This window comes from Chenopodium quinoa, unplaced genomic scaffold (genome assembly GCF_001683475.1).
Source record: "Chenopodium quinoa cultivar QQ74 unplaced genomic scaffold, ASM168347v1, whole genome shotgun sequence".
Lineage (NCBI taxonomy): Eukaryota > Viridiplantae > Streptophyta > Magnoliopsida > Caryophyllales > Amaranthaceae > Chenopodium > Chenopodium quinoa.
Window position 1 is genome coordinate 2380289 of NW_018742523.1, and position 21416 is coordinate 2401704.

General features: G+C 34.2%; 1 long non-coding RNA gene across 2 annotated transcripts; it reads right to left on the reverse strand.

The window, feature by feature from the left end:
• Window positions 1-11863: 11863 nt before the first annotated feature.
• On the reverse strand, window positions 11864-16518 carry LOC110719981. Of its 2 annotated transcripts, XR_002511219.1 has the most exons (5): window positions 14761-16518; window positions 14481-14666; window positions 14358-14404; window positions 14018-14075; window positions 11864-13189 (listed from the first exon to the last, which is right to left on the reverse strand). It is a non-coding gene; the product is annotated as an uncharacterized LOC110719981 (long non-coding RNA). The 2 variants fall into 2 exon arrangements; XR_002511218.1 differs by having other exon boundaries at window positions 14358-14666.
• Between the last annotated feature and the right edge of the window lie 4898 nt (window positions 16519-21416).

Here is a 21416-nt window from a genome sequence, read left to right on the forward strand (position 1 = left end):
TAAATGTCGTCTCTCTCAGTTAGGAGAACGGTAATGAGGGCATGATCTAAGACGGTCAAGTACATATAGAGAACCTCTCCTGCTACAGGGCTAAACAAACGTGGTAATGAGTGAAGGTGCTCCTTCAATTTCTGGAATGCCTCCTAAGCATTCTCCCTCCATTCAAATCTAGTCTTCTTCTTGATTGCCTTGAAGAAGTAGAGGCACTTGTCACCTGACCGGCTGAGGAATCTCCCTAATGCCGCCAGACAACCGGTAAGTTTTTGGACTTCCTTGACAGTGCGAGGTGACTTCATGTCAATCATCGCCTGTACCTTTTCCGGATTGGCCTCTATCCCCCTTTGATCAATCAAGAATCCGAGAAACTTCCCAGACTCAACACCAAAGACACACTTTTTGGGATTAAGTATGAACTTATGCCACCTGAGGGTGGTGAAGGTTTCTCGGAGGTCAGCAAGGTGATCCGTCTGCAGCTTGGATTTGACTATCATGTCATCAATGTACGCCTCTACGTTCCTCCCAATTTGATTGATGAAGGCCGTATTAATCATCCGTTGGAAGGTAGCAGGCACATTCTCCAACCCAAACGACATCACCGTATAACAGAACAACCCTTGATCAATGACGAATGTCGTCTTCTCTTGATCCTTTTTCCACAAGGGTATCTAATGGAAACCTGAGTAGGGGTCCATGAAGCTCATCAAGGCATGACCGACTGTAGAGTCGACCAGACTGTCGATCTTTGGAAGTGGATTGCTATCCTTTGGGCATGCCTTGTTCAGATCTGTGTAATCAACACACATCCGCCAGGTACCATTCGGCTTTTTCACAAGAACAACATTGGCTACCCAATCCGGGTAGTAGCATTGCCGAATAAACCCAACATCTAGTAGCTTCTTGACCTCGACGGCTGCCGCCTGAGATCTTTCCTCGCCGTGGTTCCTTTTCTTTTGCCTAACCGGCTTCTTTTTTGGATCCACGACAAGTTTGTGGACAGCAAGATCTGGGCTGACACCTGGCATCTCTTCCACTTTAAAGGAAAAAATGTCTTTAAATTCCTTCAGCAGTTGGTGCAAGTCTGCACCCAACTTTGCAAAAGCAACCGTCCCCACTTTAATTGTTCGCTCCGGACGGCTGTCGTCAAGAACAATGTCGATATTTTCACCAGCCGGCTGGGGACGGAGATCATCTGATCGTACCCGATCAGTGATTGCTATTGTTTCTCTTTTTTTACGGCCACAAGGTGGTCCGCCTTTCTCTTTTTGCCGGCAGCTTGGGGAGCAGGCGCGGCTTCCTTGAAGTCATCAAGGTCGATGGATTCCTCGCCTTGGCTGGCTGCGGCCACAGTAGGCTTGACTTCTGAGAGATAACACTCCCTAGCCGTCTTTTGATCCCCATTCAGGGAACCCACTGACCCGTCATCCCTTTCAAATTTGATTAGCATGAGGGATAGGATGATGACTGCCTTGGACTCGTTGAGGCTTGGATAGCTCAATATCAAATTGTAGGCGGTAAATTCCTCGACCACAGGGAAGGTGTTTTTCGACGCTTGGCCCTCATCCACTGAGTTGACCAGCTTTCGGATGTTGTCCTTGGTACCCCGGATGGTGAGACCCCCTTCCGCAAAGCCGCCTGCTATGGTAAAGATTTGCTCTTCATCAGTGTCAGAGCTCACAGCCATCTTCTTGGACGGTTGTCCATTGTTTGTTTTGGGTTTACCCTTGGACTTCACCATATAGGACTTTAAAGCCCCCTCATCTGCCAAACAGTCTAATAGCCGCCTGAGGCTATAGCAGCCATTGGTGTCATGGTCGATATCCTCATGGAATTGACAGTACTTGCTCTTGTCCCGGCTGTTGATGGGACTCTTCATTGCAGCCGGTTTTTAAGGGTCAACCGGTCTTTGATCTCCATGAGGTTGGAGGAGCAGTCCTTGTTGAACTCGTACTTGGGGACGTATGGCTTAGACTCTCTCTTTTTCTTCTGGGACGGCTAACCAGAACGGTCCACCGCCCAGACTTCTTTTCTTTTCTTGCTCTTTTTTTTTGCCGGCTGAGCAGACCGGCTCTCTTTCCTGTCGGACCTTCTAGGTTCCGACGAGTGATTGATGGCACAGAGACCATCGCCTGTATATAGGCTTCGGCTTCCATCAATGCCTCTTGGATGGTAGCAACCCTTTTTCTGACCAAGTCGAACTTAAAGGTCGACCCGTCCTTCAGACCCTTGAAGAAGTCTGTATAGGCAACTTTGTCAGAAAACCCTTGGATCTGTATTCTCATCAGATTGAACCGCCTGACATAGGACCTTAGTCCCTCCTTGTCTCCCTGCTGAATAGCCCCTAAGTCGAGATTTGTCTTTTTGGCAGGGATTTTCATGGAGAAGTTGGACGCAAACAGGTATGCAAGCGTCTTGAAGTTGTTGATGCATCCGGCTGGCAGATTGCCAAACCATCGTTGGGATATGCCCTTCAACGTTGCCGGGAAGCATCGGCACCATGCGACGTCATCCAACCCTTGTAGCTACATGAGGTTGGTGTACGCCATTAGGTGGTCTTCTGGGTTGGTGGTACCGTCATAGGTACCGACCAACACATTCTTAACCTTGGCCGGCTAAGCCACTTCGGTTATCTCCCTAGAGAACGCCGACGGCTATTCCCCAAGGTTTAGTAGCCTGAGCTGCCAGTCCATGGGCTGGACCTGCTGTGCCGTCGATCCCCTGAAGAGGGCCGGCTGCATGTATGGTGATCCATACGGCATGTATGGCTGTTGGGGCACATATGGAGCCGGCTGGATAATCTGAGGGCTAGTATGTCCGGACATGCTGCGTGACTAACTCTCTCGGTTTGATTCTAAATACTTCATTGAAGTATTACGGAAACTGTCTAGGTAAGTCGACGTGGAGGCCGACTCAGACATTTGTTGACTTCTCTTCTCCTTGATGAACATCCGGGCGTCAGAGTAAGTCTTCTTTGACCCATCTGGCTGAATTTGCCGGATGGCCTTCCTTTGCCCTGATTCAGGGAAACGAAGTCTGGGTAAATCGATCAGGGGTTCATCCACCCCCTTTGGTTTAGCATGAGGAGTAGGCACCCGATCTTTGATGTGCTTCTTCCCGGAGGGAGAAGGCTTCTTGGCCGACTTACCCTTGTTGGAGCCAGTTGACTTCTTTATTATGTCCGTGATTTCCCCTTTGAAACTCGTCATGAATTTCATGAGCTCGTCTCTGGTGACGGGGGCAGTACCCTCCGCTGCTTGGGGTTGCCCAGCAAACTTGCCGACTGGGTTGCTGGGACTAGCTTTGTCTTCCCCCCGTTCCTTTGTTTCTTTAGAATGGGTGCGCCTAGTTCGGAATGACCCGTCTGGGGCCACATAAGTGTCGACACCACTATCCTAGTCCGTATGGACCTCATGTTCGACCGTAGGCCGCTTGCCCTCACTAGGCGGTACAGAATCGGATGCCATCTCGGACTCTCCCCACAGACGGCGCCAAATGTTTTAGGGTTTTTGGAGTCCCTCAGGAGAGTTACAATTCCAAGAATGTGCGCCGACCGTCTATACCTGCAAAAACACGAAACTCCGGTTGGTTGGATTTCCGCCTCCGACGATCAAGTTAGAACGTGCCCGGATGTATAAGAGTGCAGAATGTAAAGGTTTTTCTCTCTGATTCAGGGAGAATTCTGCAATTAATATTGCTCGGTTTTTTTGTATTTGTATTTGTATTTATGAATATGTAATAAATGAGGATTTTCCTCTATTTATAATGAATATGCTACACAGATGGACTACTATGGCATTGAAGAAACCAATTTTTGACTTGGGAGGAAACCTGTTGGAGCAATGTGCTAATATAATTGACAAGAAAAAACTGTTAAATGATTTATGGTCAAAGATACACACTTGTGTAAGTTTGGCAAAAGGTAAAGATGAAGATATTCAAGACCTTGTGATAAATCTTCAAGGAATAAGAAAAGATTTGGAGGCTAAGAGGATTACAAGAAATAATGAAACAACAACTGGAAGTACAAACAACTAAGAACAAGACATTGAGCTATTGATTAGCGCTAGTGTGCCAACTGAAATAATTGTTAAACCTCCAAAAATTTCAAAGAATAAAGGGATTGCAGTTCATGTATCAAATGAAGAGACTTCAAAAAAGAAAGTGGTTGAGATTGATGTGTCAAATGTTGAAACAAGAGATAGAAGTGCAAAAAGGCAGAAGGGAGAAAAAGAAAAGGTTGTAGAATAAAACCAGAAAAAGAAGAGATTATGCAGAGGTTGTGGTGAATTGAGTCATCATGATGTTAGAAATTGTTCAAACAAAGTGTAATGATACTTTTATATAAATATAAAATTTAATATTTTTATATAAATATAAGATTTAGCATTTTGTGTTTTTAATTTTGTTGAAATGAGCAAATAGTTAATTGCTCATTTGTCAAATGAGCAAACCTTTCTTAAGATCAACAACCATTTCTATGCTCATTTGTGAAATGAGTAAGCATTAGTTTGCTCATTTTTCAAATGAGAAAATAATTAGTTACTCATTTGAAAAATAAGGAAACATTTCTTTGCTCATTTATCAAATAAGCTAACAGTTAGTTGCTCATTTGTCAAATGAGCAAATAGTTAGAAAAAATTAATTGTTCATTTGCCAAATGATCAAATAAATATTTGCTCATTTGACAAATGAGCAAATAGTTAGTTGCTCATTTGTCAAATGAACAAATATTTATTTGATCATTTGGCAAATGAACAATTAATTTTTTGCTCATTTAAAAAATTAGCAAATAGTTAGGTGCTCATTTGTCAAATGAGCAAATAGTTAATTAGCAATTTAACAAATGAGCAACAGCTTAGTTAATAAGATCAACTTTTAGAAAATGATTTCCATTACATTGACATACTAAAAGTTATACTTAGAAAATCCTAAGAACATCATAAAAACATTTGATTAACTAACAACATTTGTCACATTTGTCCCATTAAGAAAATCATAAAACATTTGATCAACTAAGAACATTTGTCACATTAGTCCCATAAAACTAACACTTCTATTGTTCTATACAAATCCCAAGAACTTTATAACAATTGATGAACTTCAGTCTTCAATTCTCTCCGTTGAATGCTCTTGGATTGCTGCCCCTAGCTCTCTTCAATATCACTTACTTCCTCGGCCTTTTTTTTTCTTTTGGACAATTTGTTTACCAAGTTTAACAGTATTTACTTCACTTGGAATAATTGAGAAGCTATACTTTAAACAAAGTTTTTTAATGATTATGACCTGAAAAGAGAAAAAATGAAGCAATAATTCAGGGTAAGTAATGGCTTCATGCATGCATATCAACAAGGTGCTCACAAATTTTAACCTAAATTGCAATTAAGATCAAAAATGGATAAAAAGTGCAGTGGAGAGTACATGCAGTGGAGTTTTGTACTGTGCTGATATACTAGCAATAGCTGCCCGTAATTCAATACTATTGGTATGTCTTATTGTGATGCATATAGAAAAATCACGACAGAGCTCAAGGATACTTTTAGATCATAGCCACATTTATAATACTTATATGAGAGGAACATAGTCACATTTCATACTGATATGAGAGGAACATAGCCTGTAAGTTGCAACAACAAGCATGAAATCTGAAAGACTTACATTATTTTTCTTTAAACCTGAATTCCACTTTTGCAAACCCATATATGTTTCCATATGCCTCATCATTGCAACACCACAATGCAAATGATCATCATCTGAAGACTTCCAGGGTAAATCAATCACTACAGACTCCATAGACTTGATCTGTTTTGACAAAACAACACTTTGTATAGCTCCTTCACCATCCATGAAATATGAAAATGCACTTTTCTGAAAATGAACAAATAAAATTAAAATAAGAACAAAAACAGACAGAATAAATATAGTCTGAAAAAATATAAGCAGAATAAGATCAAGATAAACAACTAAACTCTAATCATTTTTCTAAAATAATCTAACAAAATCTTGAGCCATACCAAATTTTTAAGAAATTTCTTGTTTTCTCTAGGACCTTCACTTTAATTTATAACCTCCATTGTACCACGCTCTGTGGTTGTGTTAAAACATACCAAAAAATAATGATCTTTTTCAACTACTGGGAAAAAGAAAAGCTCTATATCTTTCTTTGGGATGACTATTTTGCAGAATTCCAACTCCACAATATCACAAAACATTTTATTCCTTTGTTGAGCACGATCACTTTCGTATTGAAAAAGGCATTCCTAAAAAATACATAAAGAAAAATACATAAATAAGATGAATATAAATGAAAAGAGTAAATAAGAAATGAGCAAAGTGAATATGAAATGAGAAAAGTCATATAAAATGAGTAAATTGAATTTTTTTTGACAAATAAGCACTGAAGGTTTTGCTCATTTGAAAAATGAGCAAAAAATTAACTGCTCATTTGGCAAATGAGCAAAAAATTAACTGCTCATTTGGCAAATGAGCAAAAAATTAATTGCTCATTTGTCAAATAAGCAAAAATTAATTGCTCATTTGTCAAATGAGCAAATAATTAGTGACAAGAACAACAACTTTGTTTGGGATGTGCCCATCCCCATCATCAGCAAACTCAGATTCCCGAGAGCGTTTACCCAACTTGTCTTTCACCAAAGTAGGATCACTCCCACCTACACCTTTCTAGCAATTCTCTTCCAAGTACGAACACTTTTGTCACCACTAGTCCCCTAAACCGTGCCTATTTTTTAAGTTGTGGACAAAGATTTAGTCTCCTAATCCTACTAAAAAATACTCACATTCACCACACTTGATGGTGTTTTCCCTTCCATTGAACCAGGTTCTGTAGTCTTCTCAGCCACTACCACAATACTTTGCAAAGGATTTTCATTACTGAACTCCTTAACAGGTGCACTCAAACTCTTATTTGGGGCTTTTTTATTTAAGACTAGTATTTTACTGCTATACATACATATCTTGCAAATCTCAAAATTCTTCAGTAAGCAGATCCTCATAAGTGATGTCATAACCCCACAAATAATGTTTAAAAAGACAGTGTTATATAAATCACTTCACTAGCAACAACTCCCTCAACAAATCCCTGAAACTTATAAGACTACATTTATAGTCTAGTAATAGTTCTTAAATCTCTCAAATTAAAACTTTCCTTTATTAAAGTACAACACCATCAGGACTTGCAACTTCAAGTACATCTACTTTCAGAGCTGGAAATATATTGTAGCAAAGAATAAGTCCTCGGCATAACAACCTTAGGGTTTTTAAAACAGATGAGATCACAGCCGCTTCCCGCTGGAGTTATAATTTCATAGGCCAAACATTAACCACCTAGAAGAAACAGTTTCCTCTAGAACACATCTAATCATGCTAATCAATCATTATAACAAATTCGAGACAAAAGACAGATTCCATGAAAAAGTAGACATGAAGAAATCAAAGGGGAGTATCACATCACACTCAGAGCTAGTTCAAAAGGGAACAAAAGAATCCAGCAAATGCAAGACAATACACTACAAAGTGCAAACAAATAACCATGACATGATTATGCCTTGAAGATAACTATAATAGGCAAATTTCTTAAATTAGTTCAGTATTTCAAATACTTAATCCAAAGATTTTATGTTATTTAGTATCCAATAAGAGACTTAAATTAGTTCAGTATTTATTTTTTGCTCATTTGACAAATGAGCAAAAAATAAATATTTATTTTCAATGAATGAGCAAGAATAATTTGACAAATGAGCATTAAATAGTTTGCTCATTTGACAAATAAGCATAGAACTAATATTAGTTTTTGCAAATACAAAACAACATCTACATTCAAATATAAAAAATTATATGAAATGAGCAAAGTGAACACGAACAAAATAAAACAAAACAAAATGAATGAGTTGAACTTATAATTGCATTAAGACTGAAAAAGAAACGTCCACTAGAATTGATATCTCTATATTGCTCATTATAATTCAGAATAGTAGACCATGCATTAATGATATCGTCATGAATTTTGCTCTGATTTTTTAGCATTTCAAGTTGAAATAGCATTACTTCACTATCATGCTCACCCTCGCATAGGGGTGGCAAAAACTGACCCGACCCAAAAACCCGACCCGAACCCGACCCGAAAACAGCGGGTTAGGGTTGAGAATTTCGACACGAAAACTTAAATGGGTTGACACGAACCCGACCCGAAATTAAATGGGTTAGGTTAAGGTTGAAAATTTCAACCCGAAAATGACCCACGTAACCCGAAATTATTTTCGGGTCAAAATCAAGTCGGGTCAACCCGAACCCGACCTTATAACCCGAAAAAGTCTTTTTAAAAAAAATATATATATATGGCATTATTATGGCCCAACCAACTAACCAAGCCCAACTGCCCATTGCCCAAGCCCAAAAGGAACTATAAAACACTAAAACCCTAAAATTTTCATCAGCTGATCAGCCGTTTTCATCATTTCATCTTTTTTCATTTTCTCTCTCCTCAAACAGTCAAACCTCAATTCTTTCTCTCGTCACTCCTCTAATCCTCTTCTTCTGTCTTCTTCACTGAGTTCACTCCTCTTCTTCTGTCTTCTAATCTTCTTCTCTGAATTCTGTCTTCTTCTGTTTCAAAGGTAATTTCTTGTTAATTTGTTTTCGTTTCGTTTCGTTTTGTAGTGTATATGTAGATATACTGATCAAGTGGTTACATGTAATTATTACTTACTTGTGTGTAAGGCTGATTAGATGTGTAATTTAATGTATTAAACTTTTAATGCTCTTTTTGATAGTGGTCTTTAGCTTTTACTCATATTAGTGCCTTAGTGGTCTTGTAGAGTTATACACTTATACTTAATATAGTGTTAATTTAATTTTTATTTTAATCTACTTCATATAATAAGATATTCACACAGAAAGTTAGTACCTTGATTGCAACTCACGACATTTGAGTCGATCACATTCTTAGTTCTTAAGAAGGTACGATATTAATCAATAAGACTTCTGATCTTGTGAGCAATCTGAGCATGGAGTATGGATATTAGATATTCTTGCATTTAACTTCCTTTTTAATTTCAATCTCCATATCTTTCATGTCAAGTTGTATCTTTTTCTTTATGTGTTTCTAATTATATCTTTTACTAATTACTATTAGATCAGGTTTTGTCTCTTGTTTTAAATGTTTTATTTTGTTATAATTTTTGGCAGAAATAATGGACACCCATGTTCACCAGCTTTCTTCCGGGGAAGAGGAGGAGATTGACTCTACAATAAAAGACAAAGGAAAGGGTAAAAACCAGAACACTTCTTCTGATAAACCTCGTGTGATTCTTACTGGTAAGAAACGTCCACGTCGTCTTTCTTCTGGTGTTTGGGTGCATTTTGAGTTTTTAGATGAGCCTGATGAAAATGGTAATCTGATTTGCAAATGTAAAAAGTGTGGTTTACGTTTTAATGGTGATAGTAAGAATGGAACTGGGAATCTTCATCGTCATTTGAAAAATTGTAAACAAAGGTCTTTTAGGGATGTTGGTCAAATGATATTAGAGAAAACATCCTCTGGTTTAGGAAATAGATTGCCTGATTTTGATGCTGGTTATTTCCGTGAATTATTGTCTATTGCTATTGTGGAGCATGATATGCCATTTCAGTTTGTAGAGTTCAAGGGTTTTAGGAGATGTTTTAATTATTTGCATCCTGATTTCAAACCTGTCACTCGAAACACTATCAAATATGATGTGCTTAAGATGTATAAAAGAGAGAAAGAGAAATTAAAAGCGGTTTTGGGCTCAACTTGTAGTAGAATTGCATTGACTTCTGATTGTTGGACTTCTTTAACCACTGATGGTTATATATCATTAACAGCTCATTATGTTGACAATTCTTGGTGTTTGCAAAAAAAGATCTTGAACTTTTCTTACATTGGTCCTCCCCATACAGGAATTCATTTATGTGATCATGTGTATGGTTTGTTAAAGGAATGGGGTATTCAGAAAAATATTTTTTCAATTACATTAGATAATGCTTCTTCAAATGATGTTTTTGCTGAAAATCTAAAAGGGGAACTTGAGTTGATTAATGGTGGGGAATTTTCATGTAAGGTTTTGTGCTCACATTCTTAATTTAATTGTTCAAGATGGTTTAAAAGAGATTGATGCGGCTGTGTATAAGATTAGAGAGAGTGCCAAGTATTGTAAGAGTTCACAAGGTAGGAAACAAAGGTTTTTAAGTTGTGTAGCACATGTTGAAATTCAATCTACTAGAATTTTACAACAAGATGTTCCTACTAGATGGAATTCAACTTACATGATGCTTGATTGTGCTTTGTATTTTAAAAAAGCTTTAATTCATTTTCAAAAAGTTGATGCCAATTATGTGCATTGTCCTTCTGCGGAAGAATGGGGTAGAATTGAGAAAATATGCAAGTTTTTGAAAGTTTTCCATGATGTCACACTTGCCTTTTCCGGGACCAAATATCCAACTTCCAATCTCTACTTTCATAGAGTCTTGCAGGTTAGGTTGTTGTTACAAAATGAAATGAAAAGTTCAGATCTTTTTATGCAAAAAATGGCTTGTAAGATGTATGAGAAATTTGGAAAATATTGGTCAGAATTTAGTACATTTATGGCTGTTGCTGTGGTGTTGGATCCACGATATAAGTTGCAATGTGTCAATTGGGGTTACATGAGGATATATGGTCAGCATAGTATTGAATACGAGCTTGAGTTCTCTAAGGTTAAGGATGCTCTACGGAGGTTATACGAGGCTTATGAATCTACTCATTCTTCATCAAGCAAAGTTATTCCCACTACTAATGCTTCCAATGAAGCTTCTGATGATTTTATGATGGTAAACAAACTTTCTGATGCATTGACCTATATTGCAAGTGAAACAAATGCCAAGTTTTAATGATTGAGTAGCAAATCCTTATATAACTCAGCAGCTTTTAGTTTGCATCTTTATTTATAATCTGATTTTTATTTTCTGATTTTTTGTGTCATCTAATCTGATTTTTATTTTCTGATTTTTATAATCTGATTTATATTTTCTGATTTTTTGTGTCATCTAATCTGATTTTTATTTTCTGATGTAATCTAAATCTTGGTATATAGGATTTTGATAGTTTCTCTCAAGAGCAATCAAGTGTGGCAATCAAATCTGAAATTGATATGTATTATGAGGAGCCACTTATCCCTCGAGGCACCAACCTTGATATTTTGTCTTATTGGAGAACTTGTTCGGTCCGCTATCCTGTATTAGCTAAAATTGCTAAGGATGTTCTTGCTGTCCCCGTATCAACCGTGGCCTCCGAATCAGCTTTTAGTACTGGAAGTCGGGTGCTTGATTGTTATAGAAGTTCTTTAAAATCAGAAACGGTGGAAGCTATCATTTGCTTAAGGGATTGGGCCTTTGGGGAAGGTAATAAATGATTTTTTATACAAGTAATGAAGTAATACAATACTTCTAACTTTTATTTTTAGTACATGTCATACATTATTGATTGTAATTTGCTATTGTTTTTCTTGTAGCAAATATGGATCCTCAAATGGAAATGCTATGTGGATCAGTTATGAAGCTTAAGGTGGAGGACAACAACGACAATCATGACACACCACGTTCCTCGCCCGAACTTGAACAATTTGATGAGAATGCTTCTTCGAACATTGTTTGATCATTTCTGATTTTTTAAAAAACATTTATTTCTTTTTAATTGTGGTTTGTAATTTGTTTAAGACTAATTTTGTTATGTAATAGTTAATTAGGTATTTAGACTTGTTAGACTTTATTTGGTTTTCTACTTTTCTTAAAATCTTTAAGTTTGGAAATCATGTTTGAAAACATTAGGTAAAAAAAAAAAAAAACAGGTTCTTGGTACAAAATCAGGCTGAAAAAAAAACAAGTTCTTGGTATAAAATACATTCTGTTAATTGGTACAAAATCAGGCTGAAAAATCAGGTTATTAAAGTCAAAAAGAAAATTTAAAAAAATAAAATAAAAAAATCAGGTCAAATCAGGTCGTTTTCAGGTTGACCCGAACCTGAAAATATCAGGTTCAGGTTGGGGTTTTCAACCCGAAAACTTAAATGGATCAGGTTCAGGTTAGGATTTAGCTGACACGAAACCCGAAAACCCGAACACGAACCCGACCTGACCTGATCCGTTTGCCACCCCTACCCTCGCATAAAAACCCTGGATTACTACATATAAGATTTAGGGAAGTTAAAATAATTTCAATCGAAGATAAGTAAAGTGAGAATATAGAGCTAGACTTGTTTTAAGAAAGAAAAATAAGGTCAATTGCCAATTTCCAAAACTGAAAAACTGAATAAATACTTACAAACGATTTTTGTTCTCATGAAAAAATGAGCATAACACCTTTCTGAACTGCTGTTAATGGTGTATAAATGTTGATAATCCGAGACTTAAAAGGAGATCTTATTTGCAGCGATGGTTGCACTTTACGCTTCTTCTTTGGAATAGAACTCTCATTTCAGCATCTCCTTTTCTCTTAAGCACAATTGGATCTTCTTGAGCATTCAGAGCATCAGCAACAGCAGCAACAACTGATTTAGAAGCACCAACTTGTGCACTGACAGGAGCAACTACAAGTTCATCAGTAGGTGCAATGCTAGGGGACTTATTCTGAGAATCAGTTTCTTGAGAAGAGATACCTAAGCTGAATGAAGGAGTTCCACATCCTTAGGCAACTGAACTTCTTAAACTATATCTGATACTTGACTCTCCAAGTTTTTGGAAACACATGTTCAGCAGCCCTAGGCTGTATGATAACGGATGGAGTTTCAACATCAAATATACCACTTGCTATGTGAACACATTCAGCAACGATCTTAGTAATAACAACAATTGGTTGTGATTCATTTAGATGATCAACCCTAGCATTGATTGTAGATTCAGCATGCTTGTCATTGCCTGAAATCTTTGAAAACCTATCCCAAGCGTCAATTACAGCTGGATCTTGCCAATAATGTTTATCTTGGCTAAATGAGAGAGGAATATCTTCAGTCAAAGCTTTAGAGCTCATCTTGTGCTCATCACAAATGCTCATTGTATCTTCCTTCAGCTTTTGAATCTTCTCATTGTTTGGAAAATACTTGACGGCAACTTCATATTTTTGACTGAAATCCATGTATGCTAAGACTAGATTTGTAGATGTTGTTGCAAGCTCCATAAGGCATTTCTGTAAAAAAAAAAAAAAAAAAAAAAAAAAAAAAAAAAAAAAAAAAAAAAAAAAAATCATAATAAGATGAATATAAATGAAAAGAGTAAATATGTAATGAGCAAAGTGAATATGAAATGAGCAAAGTGGATGTGAAATGAACAAAGTCATATAAAAATGAGCAAATTAAACTACATATGAGCACTGAAGTTTTTGCTCATTTGACAATTGAGCAAAAAATTAATTGCTCATTTAGGATGTCAATTAGGATCTGTGGGAGTTGACGTTCTCCCTTGTAATGGAACTCACATTAAAACCTTATCCCACCAATCCCTTCCTCATGGATATCAAAATTAGAATATTTCTTCCCCTGACCTTAACCCAGGACATCATATGCCTCTAGTCAATATGGTTTTACCTTCCTCATCACCAATGACTCACCCCTCTAGCAAAACACCTAATGATACTACCTCTAATTCAGCTCCTGACCTTTCTGGTCAGCCTAAGTTTCCTTTTACCCCTGTAGCTAACTCTTTTGTTCATGATATCTTGTCCTCTGCTACTTGTCTTGTGGGTAAGATTTTTAGCAAAAAGGTTTATAACTAGTATCTTATGCTTATGGCTCATAATTAAATACAGGTTCCTGGCTTCAATCATGATAATGATTAAATGATACAGGTTCCTGCCATGTTTCTAATTAAACCAACTAACAACCTAAATACAGGTTTCTGACTTCTATCATGTAATTCTTCAGGCATGTCATAATGTCAATATGAGTTATCCAACACTCAAAATTTTTAAAAATGAGCAAAGAATTAATATAAGTTTCCAGAAAACTCATATAAATACCTTCTTCGGATCTTGTTCAATTTCTTCATTTTTCTCTACGAATTGGATCAGATTGTTCCTAAAATCAAGCAAAAACAAAAACCCAAAAAAAAAAAAAAAAAAAAAAAAAAAAAAAAAAAAAAAAAGTTAGAACAAGTTGAAAGCAAATATCCTAACAAATATAAACCAAGCTTTCTTATAAGACATAACCAATTGTATAATTTGCTCATCTGTCAAATGAGCAAAAAATTATTTGCTCATTTCAAAAATGAGCAAGTAATTGCTTGCTTATTAGCAAATGAGCAAAAATTAGTCGGTCATTTCCATAAAGAACAAAGAATATTACAGTACATACGATTACCTTATTGGCACCTACTTGAGTTTCCACTTCAGAAGGAATGAATTTTTCTTAAATAAAAAACAAAAAAGTTAAAAATGTAGAATAAAAAGGAAAAGAATAAAATAAAAAATTATAGTTAAATACCATTTTAGGCTGTGTCATGCTAGAAAAACCAGCATCAAGCTTTTTGACACGAATATTTCCACGCCTCCCTTTAAAGATCTCCAATTTCTCACGTGTTGACAACATAGTTGTTGTCCACCCTTTCAAGATTGGAATTTCACGTGCAGCTCGAACTTCCTCAAGTACAAATTGATCAACATACAATAACTACAAACAAGAAGAAAAAAAAAATTAGTAAATTAAAAATCAACAAATAAGTAAGAAATACTACATTAAAAATGAACAAAAATTATAGTAATACCATAAGAAACAATAAAGACCGAGGAAAAGAACGAGTTGAACGTTCTTCCCAGAAAAGCTTGCCCTTCACAAGACACTCAAGGATATACTTTGACCAATTCAAGTCCTTGATTTTATCAACATCAGAAAGAAATGTAAGAATATCATAATTAATATTCACGTTTTGTTTCCCTAACAAAAAAATGAGCAAAACAAAAGAAAAATGAGCAAACAGAAATTCAATTGAGCAAAATAAAAAAGAAATGAGTGGATTTCTATTTCACAATCGGCTCATCATACACAACAGTTCTCTTCTCATTCACCTTCCTTCTATACGTTGTCCTTCCATAACAATACTTCCACACATAAGTACCCATTGATTTTGACTTACCTAATTTTTTTTCACCGCCTTTCCACTACCAATACAAACAACCCCAAATCCTTGTTGCTTACCATAATTACAGTAATACTTGTTTAACTCCTCCCAACTTTCAAATACCATACCGATTTATTGACGAGGCACCAACGGGCCATCATTTGCCCCAGATGATCCTACATTCCTCAACGTTGTCAGAAACACTCCTTCATCACCTCCCTCTGCAGCTTGATTTAAGTCAATACCATCACCCCCTAGATGATCGGATACATCAATTTCTCCCAAACTTTCCTCATCTAAACTAGAACATGAACTATCGTATTGCTCTTGGTCTCGATCCATGGTCGTTGCCTCAACATCAACATAATTGTCATGGACAAATATAAATTGTTAACTCACGCCACTCTTATACTAAGTTCTAAACCCCAACATTCTTAAACATATTAACTCACAATATCAACAACAACAATTTAACTTCACATAGACCATGTGTAAACAATTTAACTTTCACACGACCATTAATAACTCATTCAATGAAAATCATAACACACTATCAAAATAGTACCATTTAGTTGACAGTTGGTATTAATATCAAATACCAACTAATCATTAATTGGTATTACATGCTCACAATAAAATCACATTCTAGGTCAAAATTGAGAACAACCTCCATACTTATAACGTGCATAGCATATACTATATCCCCAATTTCATACTACAATAGAAAGCATGCAACAAGAAATAACTACATCTCTAAACCCACAAATTAAAACTACAAAATTCTACAATACAAAGCATACAAGTTGCTATACAACAACAATACTAATTAATGCTAATATTACTATTAATAATTCCACAAATAATTTGACTACTTACAAAACCAATAGGCGCATTCATGAATCATTAACCGTAACAAATTAGAGTTGCAAAATTTTTAAAAAACACTGATCTGTGCACTCGGACTACCACCAACATCGCTCCATCCATCGACAAAATGCATCTTCATACAATTTCAGTTATGGCAGAAGTAATTCAACAATTTTGCCTTCCAAATCTGGAACAATAAATTACCAACACAACAAATCAAAAACCCAAATAACGAATATCTGAATTTCATTAAAAAAACTAATTTACAAAACTCAAAGTAATGAATTGGAAGGAATTCAATGGGAAATTAAATTCAATTACATTATTTTATTCAGTGGGAAAAAGAATAAAATTTTGGAAATAATAATGCAGTGAATTGGTAGGAAGAAAAATAAAACTCCTGCTATGAATGAATTTGGCGGAAAAAACAACAAGCTAGACGAAAAATGACAAGGGAGGGCCCCACAAATCTGTCCTCCATTTTATTTTCACATTTACTTATTTTTTTTATAATTGCATTCTAATTATGAAGTGCTGTACACAGGAGGGCCCCACCCCTTACTTGAGTTTAGTCCTTGAGGCTACGAATTTCTCTAGTAGTTCGTGTTTTAGCCCCAAGTTTTGGGGAGCACCTCCTTTGTTTTTCTTGGTTTGGATTGTGATTTATGTTTATATCATTTTATTTTAAATATTGTATTAAGGCCTTAGGAATTTACGATCGGCCATGATATATTTATATATATGGTTTAATTTTTAAAGAGTTTTATATAAGGGTAGAAAATAACCTCGCAGATCAAGATAAATATATGGTGTTTGTCAACTTTTGATCGCGAACTCGTATTATGGAAAATAATATACCATTGAAAATCTCTAGAATTCTACTTTCCAACCCGATTGGAATAAGGTCAATATATATGTGCTAGGTAAAATTCATCAGAAATTCATCACAGTTTCCCATGCTATTCAATCTTTAGTTTATCTGTTCAATTATAAAACTCAAGAAAGTATAGAATTTTTTTTAAAACCTCCGCAAATCCTTAGCTACTCCTTTGTGCAGCTAAGCTAGTTGGACCAGCTATTAATATGAATATGTAGTTTTCTAAAAATGAACAGGATTTTTGGTTTTCTTTCGTTTTATTAAAAATAAACTATTTTCCTTTTTTTTTTCTTACCTCTATCAATTTTGCTCTCTACTCTCTCACTCTCCTCTTATTATCCATTCACAACTCATTATCCTCAAGAGCAAAATTGTTTTTAAATTACACCACTACAATTGTTCTTGATAAAATGTTGGAAAAGGTAGAAGATATAATTTATATTGTAATTTGTTTGATTTCGTTTATCATAATGGATTTATTGTTTGATTATTTGAATAATTGATGGAAAAAATTGTCAAGAACTACTTGCTTAACAGGTTAATTTGTGAACAATTACTTGCTAAAAAGTTTTTTGAAAACAACTACCCCCAAATTTAAAAAGTTTGGGTAGCACTACCCTTTTACATTTTCCGGCAACTAATTCTAGCGAGTGGAGCCCATTTGTTATTTTCCCTCCAAAGATACATCCTTACCCTCGTATATATTAACTAACCCTTCTCTTCTTTGCAAAAAATCAACCCAAAAAATAAAATCTTAGTGAAAACCAAATCGTTTTTCCTTGTTTAATTGCCGATTTTCACAAAGATTTTGTTTTTTGGATTGAGTTTTTGCAAAGAAGAGGAGGGTTGGTTAATATATGCGAGGGTGATGATATTTTTTTTTTGGAGCAAAAATAATAAATGGGTCCCACTCGCCGGAATAAGTTGCCGGAAAATGAAAAAGGGTAGTGCTACCCAAACTTCTTAAATTTTAGGGGTAGTTTTTTTTTACAAAACTTTTTAACGAGTAGTTGTTCACAAATCGACCTGTTAAGCGAATAGATCCTGAAAATTTTTCCCAATTGAGGGAATATCAATTGAATTGTTGAATATGTGATGAACTTCCATTGATTGTACTCATTTTTCTCTCTCTAGTCTTTCTTTCTTATGTTTGTAGCCATTTCATTCCTAACAAATCATGTTTTAAATCGACAATTATTTTCTATATGATGAACCAAAATTAGATTAGAGTAGAGGTGATCATGGGCCTGACCGAGCCTTGCAAAAAAAAAATTCGGCCTATTTCGGGCCAAAAAAAGTGTGCCCTAACCCGATATTTCGGGCAAATAAAAGGGCTTTTTAGGCCAAAATTTTAATTAAAAATTAGCTTTTCAAGCAGTCCAAACCTGTTTTTTTTTTCTTGATTTTATTTTAAAAAATTGGCCGGGCCCAAATATTCTACCCAAACACGAGCATTTTCCTAGCGGGGCTTGACATGATCGGGTCTAGATTTAAGGTAAATATTCAATTTTTTTTGAGTTGGAATAATTACAATCGAAATTTTGTATAATTCTTCTTAAATAAAATGAACATGTAATACTTTAGAAATGAACATTTAGTACATTAAAAATGAACATATAACTATTTACAATGAACATATTTTAAACAATTTATTTATCATTATTTTTCGTTATTAATTATATAATTTGATTTTGAACATATATGAATATATGAGACTTAAGTATAACATTGGGGTCTAAGTTTTTAGTTTTTTCACCTTTGGGACCTACAATCACTTTTCCGGCCAAATACTAATCAAAGGTGAGTAAAAAAGATAGTCCCCTAAGAAAAATAGTCTCTATTAATATTAAAATTATTATTGATCTTTATATATTTTTTTTCCTTCAAAGAGATAACATAAATTAAAAAAAAAAAAAAAAAAAAAAAAAAAAAAAAAAAAAAAAAACCAATTGAATTTCATACTAAGGGACCAATTACTTGTCTATTTGGATAAAAATATTAATTGCTAAAAGCCTAAAACATATGGATTTTATTATACTAATGAATCATTCTTTAACAAAAAAATATATGATACTAACAAGCCAAAAATATTTTCCTTTTCTTTATTTGTGGACGTGGACCAATTTATAATATATATTCTCTAATTAGGATTATTACAAATTAAAAAAGATTAATACGGAGCAATAATTATAGAGAAATTATTTATCATTTTTGTCATACATATATAGAAAAGAGCCAAATATATCAATTTGTATAAAAAATAAAAAAAAAAAGAAAAAAAAACCTGTGTAGTACTTTTTTTTGTTGGTGCATAAAACTTACATCAATAACATAATACTAAAACAGACACCAGGAATAACACATGTAATTTCTTGATGCTGTTATTTTCCCTCCAACATCCCTCCTTTTTAATTTTTTTTTTAGTAGTTAAACTATCTCATTCCTTAAATAAAATATTTCACAGTACTTTGATTTATAAAATATACTTCCTCCGTTTTCTTTTAAATGCAACACACCTTTTTTCACGCTTTTTTAGGAGGTGATTAAAGTAAGTAAACATACAAATTAATCAAAATAATTTATACACATATTAGTTAACCCTTCTCTAATCGTGGTGTTAATATGATTTTAATAAAGTAGCTTGTTTACCTATTCGAATCACCTTTTAAAAAAGCATGTCAAAAAGGTGTGTTGCATTTAAAAAAAAATAGAGGAAGTACATAAGTCTATAATTTGAATATATGAAAATATTTTAAAATAGGAAATATTCTATAACAATAAATATATTTGTTTATTTATTATAATAAATTATTGATTCTTTTTTTTATCTTTATTATTATAAATTGATTCTTTATTTGATTTTTAACGTAAACAATATTCTATAACAGTGAATATGTTTGATTCTTACTATAAAAGCAAGATCACTGCACAATAATCCATTAGAGCAAATCAAATCATTTACATTAAGGAAGTCAAATATATATTGTACGATATACCTAAATTAGCTACTAACGATAGCTGTAATAAAGCACTAGCTATATTTTTTTATAAAAGATCACTACACAATAATCCATTAGAGTAAATCAAATCATTTACGTTAAGGAAGTTTATGTTTCCATCGTTTTGCATTTTTAAAGCTACTAATTGGCTAAGTTATACAAATTACTTGAGAAGCCTAAAGTTAATTACAAGTCAAAAAACTTAAGTTTTGTTTTGTTGTGTGGTGGTCTGGTGGACTATTTGTGATGAGAGTCCTAATTAGTATCATGCATAATTATTTTAAACGAATATATTACCATGTTTATATCATTAAACTAGCGATTAAATTTAATTTGTTCTGAAACTGAAGATTAAATTTGTTCATAAATTAACGATTAAATTTGTTCTTTTACTTGAGAGGTTGATGATTGATGAAGAATGTGAATCGGATAATGGATTTTTTGACGAGACATCTGTTGGTGTTACTGATGAAATTGCGTTAGACATTATTAACATCATCACAAGTTGTGGACTCTAAGTGTATCTTACTTAAATACTCCATGAAATAAATTAGAAAAATAGAAAAAATTGTAAAGCGATTGGTGATCAACTACCTTTAGTTCACCATTCTACTTTATTTATATTTTTACTTCATTTAATGAGTTTATGTTTACATTTTGTATTATTTATATTTAATTAGGTCTTCAATATTTTGTTTCATATCTTTGATTTTTTGTCATATTTTGTTTGATAATACATAAGTAGATAATTAATATATAGTTTGTTTTGGAGTTACCGTGCGTGGCACGGGTCCTAAACTAGTACATATATAAAAAAGAGCCAAATTAATCAATTTGTATAAAAAAATGAAAACTTTGTAGTACTTTTTTTGTTGGTGCATAAAACTTACGCTAGTACTCTGTATATTTTGATACTACGTATATAAATGTTATTATGAAAAAATTAAAAAATTGTGCAATGGACACCAAAAAAAAAAATTCTAGATTATTTATCATATACATACTTTGTATACTCTGTATTTTTTTTTTTTTGGTAGAATATTAGCCAAAAATATTATTGCAAATCAAATTACAATACTTTGAGAGAAAGATTCCATACAAAAACGTTAAATACTTTTATAAATGAGATTTCATAATTACTGTGTATTACATAGTATTATTTTACAGTATAGAGAATTGAAAATTTGAAAAAGAAATAACATCATTTATTGACTTAGCTTTATCATATATGGGACCTATATTTTTGGGAATTAATAACATGTTATTATTGAAGGACCTAGGTTTTTTGCATCATTTATTAATTGAAGGACCTAAGTTTTGCTCTGGTGGGTTAAATTCTTATTAGTTGGCCGGATTAACCCTATCATTCATTTTGTTTTTTTAATCCTAGATTTGATCTTTAGGGTTAGAATATGATAGAGGTTCAATATTTTCCTTCTCCACCACAAGACACACCTTGTAAACCAATTAATTTCTCATCTTTGTCTTCAAAAATTACCCTTTGTGACCTAAGAAAAATTTAAGAGCTTCTCGATGTCCCTTTCAATCGCCTCATCAAT